The sequence below is a fragment of the Oxyura jamaicensis genome, chromosome 1, assembly GCF_011077185.1.
Source record: "Oxyura jamaicensis isolate SHBP4307 breed ruddy duck chromosome 1, BPBGC_Ojam_1.0, whole genome shotgun sequence".
NCBI lineage: Eukaryota > Metazoa > Chordata > Aves > Anseriformes > Anatidae > Oxyura > Oxyura jamaicensis.
In genome coordinates, this window is record NC_048893.1 from 92,068,922 (window position 1) to 92,082,918 (window position 13,997).

Consider the following 13,997-nt stretch of genomic DNA (forward strand, 5'->3'; position numbering starts at 1 on the left):
GCTTCCACTCCTTAAACACCATCCATGATCTCTCCCACGTTCAGTGAGCGGCTCCCCGTACCCCTGCGCCCCGTCCCGCCGCCCAGCAGCAGCTCTCTTCTACAGCAGGCCAGGCAGTGGCCCTCAGAAATCCCTCACCCCCAGCTTTTCCCCCAAGCCCCCCCCGCCGGCGGCGAGGCGAGGCGGAGCAGTGCCGGCGGCGGGCGCCGAGCGGCGGTGTTGGCCCGCGGCCGGGCCGGGGAGCAGGGCCCGGCTCCTCGGTGTGTGCGTGGAGGGTTAATTGCAATTAACACACGGACCGATAAACCTCAGCCGCAGTGCAATTACAGCCTCTGCCCCGGTGGTTACGGACGAAACCGAATTGTGTTGCCTAAATAAGGGCAAGGAATGGAAAGCGGTGTTTTGAATCCCCGTGTAAGGACAAGCGCTCCTAAAGCTGCTGCTGGCTGCGTTGCCTGACCCAGCCGGGGCACAAAGCAGGTGTGGGCTGTGAGAAAAATCGCAATAATTTTCTTCAGACAGGATCTTCTGTGAACCATCTCCTCCACCTGCCCCTGCCCACCTGAGCCCTCGGCCCAGCGCACCCCAGCCACCCTGCTGTCTGTGGCACGGGTCAGGACGAGGTGGCAAGGCGCCAGGTCCTGCTGCTGGCACAAGAGTAGCGGCACCAATACCAGTCATTTCCAATATTCCTGCTGAAACCTTGGCTCTACGCGTTTTGTGGTGTGAGGATGTTGGCAACTCACCCCGTCCCCTCAGGCCTGCTTTCCCTCCAGGCTCAATGACTGGCACAGAGCGGGGCATCTACCCTTGGTCTGATGAGTTTAAGCGAAACAAAGCAAATAAGTAGCCCAGCTTCATCCTTCAGTGGTTCATTTCAGTGGGTAACTGTTGAAAGAGTGTACCTTGCGTCTTATTTTAAATCACCTGGATTTAGCTCTGAGCCATGGCCTGTGATTACACCTTTCCCTGCTAGGCTGAGCCCCTCGGGCTACCTGGCATTTCTGTCCCCCTTGAAGGATCCTTGCACACCACAGTGACATGTTTGAGGGCTGTTGGCACTGGAGAGAAATTATTGCCTGAAGTTTCTGCCTTTTTTTTTTTTTTTTTTTTCCTCAGGGAAACAATGTTTGTGCTGTTAGCACTCTGCATCCCACTGCAAAACCCTGGCCCTGCTCCTGCTGTGAAGATGACAAGCTTCAACCTGGGGCAAATCCATGGGAACGGCGGCTGTGGGGCATAGCCTCGTGCTTTCACACTGGAAAAGCAGCATTTGCGAGAGCAGTGAGGAGTTTTTACCTTGGCTCCAGCCCACAGGCTTTCTTCAGAATATTCCTTTCACATGGAAATTCTTGCCAAGTGAAGATTGCTAGCGCTGACTGGCATGTCAGCCGTGGCAAAAGATGCAGGGGTTTTGTATCGCTGGATGTACGTGACACACAGAAAAGGAGAGAGGTTTCGTTTTGTGTTGGCTACCGTAATCGGTCAGCGGCATGCAGGGAGTCTTGGTGGAAGGGGTGGCAGAGGGGGAGTAAGTATAGGAAAAGAAAGCTAGATTTATTAACATTAATTCCAAATAATCAGTTTTCTGCTGAAGGCAGAACCACTAATCTCAAATTTCCCTGCCTCAGAATCGCTACTTGAGTCCCTTGCCTGCTCCACGTAAAGCCCTGGCCAAGAAAGCACACCTGCATTAACTCCACTGCACATAATTTATTGAGCCAGCTTCACCACAATACTTTTTTTGTTTCCCAACAGAAGTCATTCCTAGCATGGCCATCCTATGTGCTGGTTTTCAATCAGCCTCACCCTGTGCGGACAAGGCAGATGCTGCCCTGTGGTGTGGCTCTCACCTGTACCTCGGGCACCTACAGAGATGTACTCCAGCAGAAGACCTGTGCAGAAGAGCAGGAGTGCCTCAGAAGGGCTTCTCTGATACTAGAAAACTGCTAATTTCCTCTGGGTAGCCAGCGTTTGTTTTTCCTATTCTGTCTGCATCTGCAGAACATCTTTTCTGCGAACTCCGAGGTGTTCTCCCAGACATAACACATACACAGCCTCATAGGAAGGGCCAATAGCTACAGCTGCTGTTTGCCACAGGATGAGAGCAGAGGAGGGGGATGCCATCAACTGATGTTGTAGGTCCCTGGGAAAATACGAGGTTTCTGATGCCAGATTCCCAGATGATCGCAAGAAACCAAATCCTTCTGCATTGTGTCGAGGAAAGTTAAAAACAAAATGGGTCCCGTCAATCTAATTGCTGGGGAAGATGCCTTACCTCAAACCCGACAATCAGGCCCTGAGTAGTAAGAGCACAAGGAAATTCCCACTTAGGTTTCTGCTCTGCCTTCAACACCTCACAGGAGCCCTGAATCTTTTCTTGAAAAAGCCAAGTTACGTATCAAGGGAAGAAATACAATCCATGCTGGCCCCCGTGTGTGACCACAGCACACCTGGATGCATGGAGCTGTTGCAGCATAATTAAGGGGGAAGCTTGGAGTGACCCACTTCCTTCTGGACCTCCTCAGAGACACTGGGGGTCTGGTATCACCAGCAGATCCTTATTTCTCTGTGGATTCTTCTAGTCTGCTGTACAGTCACTTCCGACGGTTACCAAACTTGAGCTGGTGCAGAGGTTCCTCGTCATAATAAATGTGACACTTCATTTTTTGTAATTATTTGGTACTTGTTTTAGAATTTTTTTCTTTCTTGAACAAAAAGTGAATTTTAACCACATCTCTCAACTCAATTCTGTAAATGTCTGGAAATTGATAGGGAGTGAAACCTGAACTATTAAATTTGTTTGGATTTTAAATGTTTGTCAGTTTTTGGTCTTTGCTACAGGCTTTGTAGTCTACATGGGCACTGTGCAACAAGAGAGCTCACCACACCTGACACCTCTGCGATAAGAAATGGCAAATATTATGGGCACAGCTATTTTCTTCTCTCCTCCTAATTCTTTCATTCCCATAGCTCTCTGCTGTCCTCACTTTCAGGCTAACATGCCTTATCCTATTTTCTGTCATTTGTATTTCCTTCCCTCTCTGTTGCTCACCTTGTCATAAGGGTGCAAATATCTCTTTTGCTACATCTCACTGTTCATTGAGGTATTTAGGCCTCTTCCAGCTGCCTTTTTTTTTTTTTTTTTTTTTTTTTTTTTTTAATTGGAACAAGGATGCCTGAGGGAGAAAAGAAGAAAAGAGAAGGTGAGGGAGCAAGCGAGGGGGAAGGTGTGGTGTGAAAGGGCAGAATACAGATTTTACAGCTGGGAGTGGCAAAGAAGTTTCCCTGAAAGCAAGCAAACACTCAGGAAAAGAGGAAGGAAAGTGGAAAGGAGCCAGGTGAGAGCCAGGTGAAAGAAGTTTAAGAAACACTAATTAGTTAACAGTTGTGTTAACTAAGTGTTTCTGAGAGTACAAAGCTATGTCTGTATGCTAATCTACTAATTATTATTTTGTGGAGTGTCTTGGTTTATGTAATCATGTATGATTAATTGCAGCTGACTTGTCAGTAGCAATGAATGATGGGAGCATAATACAAAAATTAAGCAGCAGGTAAGGTCAAGCTCTTTCACTCTCCTAGAGTAGAAAGCAGTTTTCTTAAGGATTCCTTTGAGCTTTTTGGAAGAAGTCCTGTTCGAATGGAGTGAGCTTTTCCTCTGGCAGAGGGACCCCCGAGTGTCCCAAGCGTGGCCTCTGGCCCAGCGTAGAGAAGGCTGGTGCTGGTGAGTGAGACCCCTTGGTCCCCTCTGGAGGAGGGGTGCCTGGGTTATTTCTGCAGTGTTTTACAGCAATATCTGATGGCCTAGGTGAGAACAACAGAGTAAAGCACAACTGTTGCCTGAACTTCCCAACAATCTTGTTCCGTGGTTCTGAGGTCAAATGGTATTAAATCTCATCCCACGTGGTTTCAAGGAACTGAATCTATATTGGGGGGAAAAACTTTGCGTGGTAAGAATGTTTCTGCAGGGCCCATACAGCTATCAGCACGAATCTTGTGAGCTGGCCCCTTTCCCCTTCTCCATTCTCGTTGATCTTTCAGGTGTCTGGTGGGTCTGGTTACCGGGAGGGAAGTGATGGCTGTAGTAATGGTCAGGGAGAGAGTTCGTTATTAGCAAGAGCCTACTTGGGCATTTCAGAGATAGAAAGTCTGTGTAGAGCTTGTTTGCAGTGAGGAATGGAAGTAAAACTTTTAAGTTTGTCCTTTTAAGCATGGCTTAGTGAGCTGATGGTAGTATTGGATAGAGCTATGAACTTGCTCCTTGCAGAAGTGGTCTTCAGCGTCTTGGTGAAAGTTCTTTCCAGGAGGAAGAGGCCTGATGATGAGCAGCTGTGGTGGCTTTGTTCTTCCTCTATCTGCAGAAAAAAAGAGGTCTGAATGGTGGCTAGTGATGATGGAATAAGGTATTCTGACATTATTAAAAACTACGGAAACGAAACTTGGTCTTGAAGTCTCACTCAGCTCTGATGTGTTCTTAACAAACTATTGTGTTTAAAGTAGTCTGAATTTCAGAGCTCAGAGATACTACCTGTGTGTAATGACAGTAAAGGCTGCTCTGGCGCCCTTGAATGCAATAAAATTCTGGGCCTTATTAGTGAGTGGCTGCTGAGTTTTCTGCTATTGTAATGATGTTGCTGTGTATGAGGCATTTTTGATTACGTGCTTTGTTTGGAAATAAATATAGCCTCTATTTATGTTAGGGCATTTATACAGCTGCTGACCTTTCTGAAACCTTAATGCCTTTTATGTATGATCTATGAGAAGCCCATCTGTGGAATCTTGCCTTTCTCTCTGTCTCCCTCCCTGCTCTCATCCCTTAGCTTCTCTACTTCTTTTGTACCTTTAAATTATTAGCGGTATTACTGAAGATCAAAACAATCTGCCTTTTAAACAGAAAAAGGACTGTGAAGCACTTCTTGGTGAGAGAAATCAGAGTTGAACTTTGTGTACTAACAGCACAGTTAGAAATGATCATGGTCTTCATCTAATGCTTTTCTGATAAAGCTGTGAAAATAGTGACTGAAATAAACATATTATTACAATAGATAGAACACAGCTCTTTGTATTCATGGCTGAAATCCATTTCAGGGTTAGAAGTTGCTCATGAGAGCTTAGAGACCGTATCTCAGCTAGGTTCTGGGTTCAGTTTTACTGATATCAATAATGTCATGTTAGGAGCCTGGGAAGGTGAGTTTAGTAGCGTGAGGTAGAACTCAGGGCAAGGGTGGCATACAAATGGTAACAGGAAAACTGTCTTCTGTTGGTAGCAAACACATTTAAAGAAAGCACATTTAAAGAAAGCCATGTAGGTCCCATTGTGGGAGTGCAGCAATATATCTGAGTCTGAAGATGTACTTGAATAGCTGAGTCAGGGTAAGGGAAGGTGGTAATTACATGGAACTTCATCAGCACTTCATCAGTAATGTGTGTGTGTTATGGGGAGACACCTTGCTACTGTCTGTAGCTTTCTATTAAAACTTTCATCATGCTTGTAAATGTGTGTGATGCTAGCAGCAATGTTTCCTCGTGCCTTTCCAAGGAGCAGTGAAAGAAGTGTGTGTGTTTGGGATATTGTGGTGACTGAGCTTCTCTTCCTGCCCCCAAAGAAAACTTACCTCTCTGAGGGAAAATCCTAAATGTGTCAAAGCAAAGCAATGAACCACGGATAACACAGTTTTCAGACTTGCAGTGCTGACGGAAACTTGCAGAGCTTTCTTGCCTGTTGGGGGAAAGGGTAGATGATTGACACCATTTCTAGAGAGGAGAGATGGAGAATAAAATATTCCTCTTTGGAAATATCAGATATGGGACTCCTGAATGGCAAGCCTCCTCACTGGGGGAAGGCCTTCCCACAGCCTCCACGAGTCTGTTCACTGGCAAAAAAGGGTGTGTGAGAAGTAAAACTGAAAGCACAAGATAGCTTGACCCTGCTGCAATTCCTGCTCAGCAAATAAAGGCCATCTGTAGAGGAGCATTCACTGATGCCTTGCTAATCTGCCTAGTGAGGCACTGCAGAGATGAACCCCAGCTGTGAGTCTGTAAAAATAAACATCATCTGAACTAAGTGTCTTCATCCTCTGTGATTGTAAAACATAAGTGTCCAGTGGCTTAGGTTTCTCTGACTGTGATGCAATGGAAATGGTCACTGATGGTATTGTCCTACTAGCGTGGCAATATGGTAAAATGCAACCACCACGTACCTGTATAATTCTTCTGTTATAGAGTGATACAGGGGGGTTAGTAGTAGTGTTTCGAGTGTTTTGTTCCAGGAGAAAGAACTTGTGATCCCTGTCCCAGCTGGCATTGATGGAAAGGCTCCAAAAGGTCACTAGGTCAGCACTTGTAGTTTCCTTGGCTGATATTTGAGCCCAAGATAGAAGAGGGCTCATGAATTGAAAATCACTATTATTGTATTTGTAAGATGCTGTTTTCTTCTACCCACATAGCAAAGACAATATAGGGCACTGAGGAAGGTGAGGAGATGGAGCTGGTGGGAAATAGGGAGCCTTTCTGTGCTGATGCCCAAACAGGTATGTTAATGGGAAATGGAGTACAGAGGTTTAACCTAAGCAATCTGTTGGATAAACCTGTCAGATGGTCTCGCTGGTGTCCCAGTGATCTGGCTCATAAGTTACTTGCCCTACATAACATGACCTATATAATAAAAGCTAGACCAACTTAATTACATGCACTTGCACATATAATGTGGGAAAAGATTTTTTTTTTTTTTAAGTTTTGTTTTTGTGGAAAACCTGAAGCATCTCTGTTAAGATTTTTGGGGGGAAGGGAAGAGAAATTACATTTCTTAGAAGAGCAACTTTAAAAAAAAAAAGAGTTCAGCTTGTATCCACTGTTACAGTAAACAGACTAATTTGAGGTCAGATTTAAAGAAACTGCACTCTGAATGTGTAAGGCTTCACTCTTTTCTTACTGCATCTTCTCTCTTCTTTTCCTAGCTCTTTCCTACAAAGCTGGCAGGATCCTTGCTTGGGTGCCTGGTGCCCAGCATGGCATTCCTGTCGAGTCCCAAAACAGGGCACAGTGCATCAGTTCCTGGAGCTCAAGCTCCTGCCCTTGAGCAGCTCCTTCAGGTCCCTCCTAATGGGGACTTAACCAAGATACTTTAAAGCTTACAAAGGTAGATGGCAGCTATGCACAGAAAAACGTGTAGCTCAGTCCCTCCCAGCATTTTCCTACCCCTCTTCCCACTGTTTCTTATGAAAGATAAATACTGAGCTAAGAGCAAAATCTGTAGGATTTTATTTTGTATATAGTTTGGATCCTATGCTTGGGAGTAACACCTTTTGACTTACGTTCTTTCTGTGGTCTTCTAAAAACAACAAAAAATAAAACAAACACAAACAAACTTATAATCTCCAGCTGAAAGGATACATTTATTAATAAAAATACTCATCCTGATTGATTTCTAAAATGGAAATACATGTCACCAGAGTTTGTCCTTTTCAAAGGATGCACTCATGTAGTTTTGTTGGCTGCTTTACTTCTGTGTAATGGTAAAAATATTCAAAAATAGTTTAAAAAACAAATACTTTTTTTTTCCTTTTAACCATTTTTTATAATCAGCTGCTTAAAAAAATGGGGGTGGAGTAAAAGAAAGCAGAAGGGGAAAATCAATAGACTTCCTGAAACTGCATCATTGTCTTAGTTGGAATTGATCTAATTGAGGATTTCTTCTCAAGTAAGTGTTGAGTTTTTTTTTCTCTCATCCTCACAGATTATTCTTTTAAAAGTTTTTGAGTTTGCTCTTTGGTGTACGGATTATTCTTCCAACTATCTCTTTGCTATAAGTCACTGAGGAAAGAAAGCAGATTTTTTTTTTTTTTTTTTCCATTCAAGAACATCAGGACAAAAACCTGCATGGATGTCACAGACGGTTTTAAGTTCTTTTTCATAGAAGACTGCATTCTGAGCGTATTTCCCTGTGAAATACTGGAGGAGGGAGGGACACACTAAACTAAGTCAGATTTCTTTTGTAGTGTCTGCAAGTGATCCAAGGAGTTGGTCATTTGTCTGTGCTGCCAACACACTTGGTCGGCTCAGGCATGCACTTTCACTTACTTCAGGTGATCTGTGTGGTCTGCTTTATAACTCATTCTACTTCCTCCACACGGGGCAGCAGAAAAGTTGATATCTCAGCATAATTTGGCTTGTGCAAAATAAATAAAATAGCATCAGGAGAGAGACAGAGCCAGCAACTGCTGCTTATGAAGCATTTAGTGGATTACTTGGATTCATTCTTTCAGCTTAACTTTTTTGCTGAGGGTTTCATTGACTTGGACTTCTTCTAGATCCAGCAATAGCAGGGCCAGTGGGAGGGCTTCCAATAAGGTTCAAAAGCAGTCTGGACAACGTAGCCTCAAGCCTCTTCTAAAAATTTGTTGCAAGAGTTGAGGGCTGCTTGATTTTATACTAGTATATATATATTTATTGGATGTATGTATCTTATGTTACAGTTGTTAATACGCATTTATTAGATAACTATCAGAATGGGGTTAGAAAGACATCTGACGTGAAACAATTTCAGGCCGAAACTAGGTGTATTTTTCCTTTTGTAGCAAGCATTACTGAATGTAGATGTTGACGAAACTTTACTTTACACCACCTGTCCCATGTTTGCCACAAAGCCAAATAGCCCTAGTCACCTGTGTGAACCCAATGGATGCTCAGCCAAGACCTTTCCAAGGATCAGATATCTGCCTTAAGTCAAGACATGAATCCAAAAGGTGATCAGATGTGCATAGAACCCAAACAAGAGACAAGATGCACCTTAGACACCTGAGCATGATATTTAGATGTTATATAAAATAAAACGATCAAGGGTCTAAGCCATCCCCAAGGCTGAACACAAGTCACTACTGAGAAGTTAATTGTAGAAATAATTGAGAGTTTATAGACAATTGGGATAAATCTATCATAAGAAACAGGGTTCTGGGACTGACATATAGCAGCTAAGAGAGAAATGTCTAGGCAAACTTCAGGAACTTGTAAGTTATTTTAACAGCTCATGGTTATGAATGTTCAGCTCCTCCTCAGAAATTTTGCATGATTTACTACACATTTATTTCCAAATATTTGCTACTGTTTATTGGGTTTACATAGCAAGGTTTTCATAGTGGGGGGCTGCATGGGTGGCATCTGTGACAAGACCCTAGTAGCTGCCCCATGTTAGATAAGGGCCACTTTCAGCTGGCCCCAAAGGGACCCGTGGCTGGCCAGTCAAGGCAGTGCGTGACACTGGTCGGGCCTCTGGGAGGGCAGGTAGAATGGGGAATGGACATGATGACTGCTGCCCAACAGCAGCTGGGCGAGGAGTGAGAAGCAGCCCTGCAGGCCCCGAGGTCAGTGCAGCAGGAGGGGCTCCAGGCAGGCAGCAGCAGTTCCCCTGTGGCCTGTGTAGAGGCCCCTGGTGGAGCAGGCTGTCCCCCTGCAGCCCATGGGTCCCACATGGAGCAGATCTCCACACTGCAGCCCGTGGAGGAGCCCCCGGTGGAGCAGGTGGATGTGGCCTGGAGGAGGCTGCAGCCCATGGAGAGCCCCCACAGGAGCAGGCCCCAGGCCAGAGCTGCAGCCATGGGGGACCTGTGTTGGAGAACTTTGCTCCCGACAGATGGACCCCATGGTACGGAGCCGTGTGGGAGCAGCTCTTGAAGAGCTGCTGCCTGTGGGCAGCCCCTGCAGGCTCAGTTCAGATGGACGGCATCCATGGGTGGGATCCCATGGGGAGCAGGGGCAGGGAGGGACTGTGAAGGAGCGGCAGAGACGAAGTGTCATGGACTGACTGCAGCCCCCATTCCCCTGCACCGCTCGGGGGGGAGGAGGTGGAAGAGGGTGATGGGGGGAAGGTGTTTTCACTTCTTTGTTTGTTTTTCTCCTTGCTCTAGCTTGTTAGGAATGGATAATAAATTTCATTAATCTCCCTATGCTCAGTTTGTGTTGGTAACTGTTGAGGGATCTCCTTGTCCTTATCTCAGCCCTTGAGCCATTTTCCTTCTATTTTCTCCCCCTTTCCATTTGAGGAGGGGGAGTGAGAGAGCAGTCCTGACCAAGTTCAGCTGCCCAGCTGAGTAAAAATATCACATTTTGTCTGCAACTCTTAAACTATTCCTGATATGCCATCTTGTATACTTGACTCTTTTTTTTTTTTCTTTTTTGGTGTGGCCATATTCCATAAATAGGCCCTGCAGAATTTGCTATCTGCCTTACTCTTCAGACACTAGTCATGCAGTACAACACAAAAGAAAAAATGTGAAATCATCTTCAGTTTGACAATGAAACAACTTATTGATCTTAGCATTTAACATCTGTCTTTTATGCAGCTTTCTTTAAAGTGAAAGATAATTTATTTTGTGGGAGAACAAGGAGGGAGAAGAGATCTTGGAAGCACAACGAAGAACCCCAAAGCCTGTGTGTATCAAATGATTAAAAATTAACAAATTTGTAAAAGATACACATTTTCAGTCAGGCTCTTTATTGTACACTGCTGAAGTAACCAGAATATCATCTACTGATGCTAGTTGATGTAAGCCAAGTTAGTGTGGACTTAATCATAAAACTGTCATGTTATTAATGGTTGCAGAACGTTATTACTGTTTTGCAGAATATGAAAAAGAGGCCGAATGTCTTTGGATGTGAATGATAGCTCACTAAGCGTTGATGTAACTAGCTTAAATTTGGTATGTTTTGTATGGTACATCTCGGTCTTTGTTGGCTACACAGGGATGTGAATCTCTGAGCTTTGTACTTGTAGAACAATAATAGAATTATTGGTAATTCCTATTCAGGATTTGCACAGAGAACCCCAAGCAAACCAGGAATTACATACAAACACCAGTAACTTAGAAAACACACGCATGAAATAACAATCTCTAAAGCCATAAGTTTCAGAGCATAATACTAAAATAAGGGGGTTGCTTATTGGGAAGAAAAAATTAAAATAATAATAATAAAGTCATTCTCTGCCACAGATTAGATCAGAGGCAAAAGCTGAAGAGGGATCATTATTCTCTCTTCTAAAAGAAGAGAAAATTGAGGGACAGCAGCCTTGATCTTATTGAGAAGAAGATTGAAGTGAAAGACAAGGTTGGTTGTTCTCACTTCAGAAGGGTCTGAAAGCTGAAATTGCAAAATCAATTTACTATCGTTACTGTAACAATTAAACTGACGTGATGAAAAGATGGAGGAGGAGGAGGAGGATGGATCAGATAATCCACCCCCACAAAATATCTGTGTGTGCAGGTGGCAAGTGTTAGAGCTGCCAAGGGTAGAGCTGCCACGACTGTCTTTACCCTAATGTGACAGACAGCTGCCTCCTCCCTTTTCTCCATCCCCTCCCCAGGTCCCTGTTGACAGCGACCACACTGGCTTCTCCGAACATATTTTCAGCCCGGCAGCATCTCCTCCTGGGGCAATTTGTGGGTTTTTAACCCACTGGTTCTGTTTCTTGGGTGTCCCTCAAACCAGAGTGTTTTCGCTAGTTTAGTCTGCCATACTGCTTGTGTTTGTACAATATAATAAGACATCTGCTGCCCACCAGCACTCATCTGCGCCTCGGTGGAGCGCTGCAGTTGACTGCTATCCTATTTATATTAATTGAACATGCCGTATTCTGCATACGCCACTGATTACCCTCATTTATTTCGTCTCCTAAAGACCCAAGGATTTCTGCTGCTCGCCCTTACAGCATTGTTTTACTCATTTGGCTCCAATTAGCCTCAGCTAATGAAAATACATTATACTGAACCTCTTGTTACCCATTGCTGTTTCTAATGACATAATTTGTGAGTTTTGAGCCTTTTCAAGTAGAGACATTAGGAATTATGTTACAGTTTCTTCAGTGGGGTGGGGAAATATTAATTGCGGGCATCTGGGCTCCTTCCTTTAAAGAAGACTGGTGATTTTTACTTACCTAATAAATGTTGACATAATCAGGGAGCTATCAGTACCATATGGTGGCCTTTTGTGAGATGCAGATCTTATCCCTGCCCAGTTGGGTAGGGAAATGCTCCAGTGTTAGCACTGTGCCTTGGTATATTTTTAAAGCATCACTCAGCATGGGCATACTGCTGTGAGAAAGAGATGAAACCTATTTTTAAAAGCAGGTGGGCTGTTTCCCCAGCCATTCAGGTGAGGTTATCCTTAATGATAAACAGATGCCAAAAGCTGCATATGCAACTGTGCTCATCTAGTAGGGTTTTTGCACCCCCCCCCCCCCCCCCTTTTGCTGTTTGTTGAACTCAGCCCGGGGGGCTCTTGCGGGGGGGGGGGGGGGGGGTGGGGGGGATGAGGGGAGCTGCGGGGAGCAGCCGGCTGTCTTCTCGCTGCGGGTGTGCTCGTCTCCTCTCCATCCCTTCCCCTTTTGGGGACATTATGTGCAAATGTTGGGCCCTATGGATGCTGCTGCAATTAATGAGTTTTGAGGGTCAAAGCTGAAGGAGAGGCATGCTTCTGCCCTTCGTGGGGGGAATTGACATAACTCTCTTGCCCAACTGCACCAAGGAATTACTAAAAGAGTTTTTGTTAATTCAGGGAAATGTATCAAGATTGAAAGTTTAATAGATGTGATATGTACTGCCAAAAGGCAACAGGCCATACTTGAGTGTATCTTGCCTAAGCTAGCTTTCTGGCAAAATACCCTTTAGCGTGGAAGGGTATGCATAGCCTCCTGCCTAGCTCCTTTGTTTACTGACTTCATCGAGGATGGGGAAGTTTCACAAGATATCCCTCCATCTCTCTCTCTTCTTTAGAGGAGATCCTTTGGTCCGCACTCCCTCGCCTTTTCTGAAAGTACTTTGTGGGTCTTTGTGCTTCTGAAAGTACTTTGTGCTTTTGAGAGAAAGTGCGAGAGACCTGAAGGGAGCAGGGGGATAATGCTGCCGTACCTCAGGGATGTTTTCCTGCTGTCAGTCTTCAAAGCGTGGGGAAAAGAAGGTTGTCTAGGGCATAAGTAGCTGTTAAAAAGGAAGGGTGGATTTAAGTGGAGGCTGTATGGGGAGGAATTATAAACTGTGGCATGATCTGAGTGACTGCCTGGTAGTGTTACACATAGGAGTCTTTGTTTAAGGCAGCAGTTGGCCGCCTGACAAGGACTGGGAGGATCAATTCTTCTCCATTAACCACCCCACTTTGCTTAGCACCGCCGCCACGACGGGCAGGGCCTCTACTGCCACAGAGAAGGATCGGTTTCCCCCAGCATGTGGTGTCCCGTTTCCCCCATTAAATGTGATCAATCAGCCCTCCCTGGCTCTCCACACGTGAGGAAGCTGTGCGGGATGGCAGTGGTCTGGCCAGCCAAGCACGGGCCCTGTGGCGACATCTTGTCCCTGTCCTGTGGGCAACAGTAAATCTTGTTCTGTCTTGTGGCTGGAGTTTTCCCCCAGCAGAGGTGGATTGGAGTCTCCTAGCAGAGGTCGTGGCAGTCAGATATGAGGGTGGGGAGCTAAGGCAGGAGACCCGGGTCTGTGATGCAGGTTGAGGACAGAGCTGTGGTGGTCAAGGGGAGATGCCCTCTCACCATCCTTCACGTGGCCTCTGCAGCCCCCAGCATGGTGGAGGGCTTTTGGTGACAAGTCTGGCTTTGTGACCCTGCACTTACGGTGCTTTTTTTGCTCTTTTGGGTCAGCAGAACACTGAATGACTGCAACAGTGGTAATGAGGGAAAGGAGAAGGTGGTTGAGATGCCACTGGAGGATGTTTGGCATGTGGAGTGGGGCCAGAAGGGATTGTTCTCCTCTGCTGGCAGTGTGACTCTGAGCACTTGGAGAGAGATAACCTACTTGAAAAATGACTTTTTAGATAAGAAGTGTCATTTGAGTAAGAAAGCTGTATGTGACTGCTCTTCTCCATTAGGATATGACACAAGCATTATCCTGCAAACAAAATTTGGGATGTCCAGAGGTCCACAACCTAGGTTTCCTTTCTCTTTAAGGAGGGAGACACAGTGCTAGAGTACAATAGAGCAGAAATTATTGGGCATTCCT

General features: G+C 45.2%; 1 long non-coding RNA gene across 1 annotated transcript in view; it reads left to right on the plus strand.

Annotated features, from left to right (window-relative positions):
- The first annotated feature begins 3,635 nt into the window (after positions 1 to 3,635).
- Positions 3,636 to 13,997, plus strand: part of LOC118160962 — a 111,704-nt gene continuing 101,342 nt past the window's right edge. The window contains exon 1 of the long non-coding RNA XR_004747779.1: positions 3,636 to 3,724. This is a non-coding gene — a long non-coding RNA (uncharacterized LOC118160962). The remainder of the gene's footprint in view (positions 3,725 to 13,997) is intronic.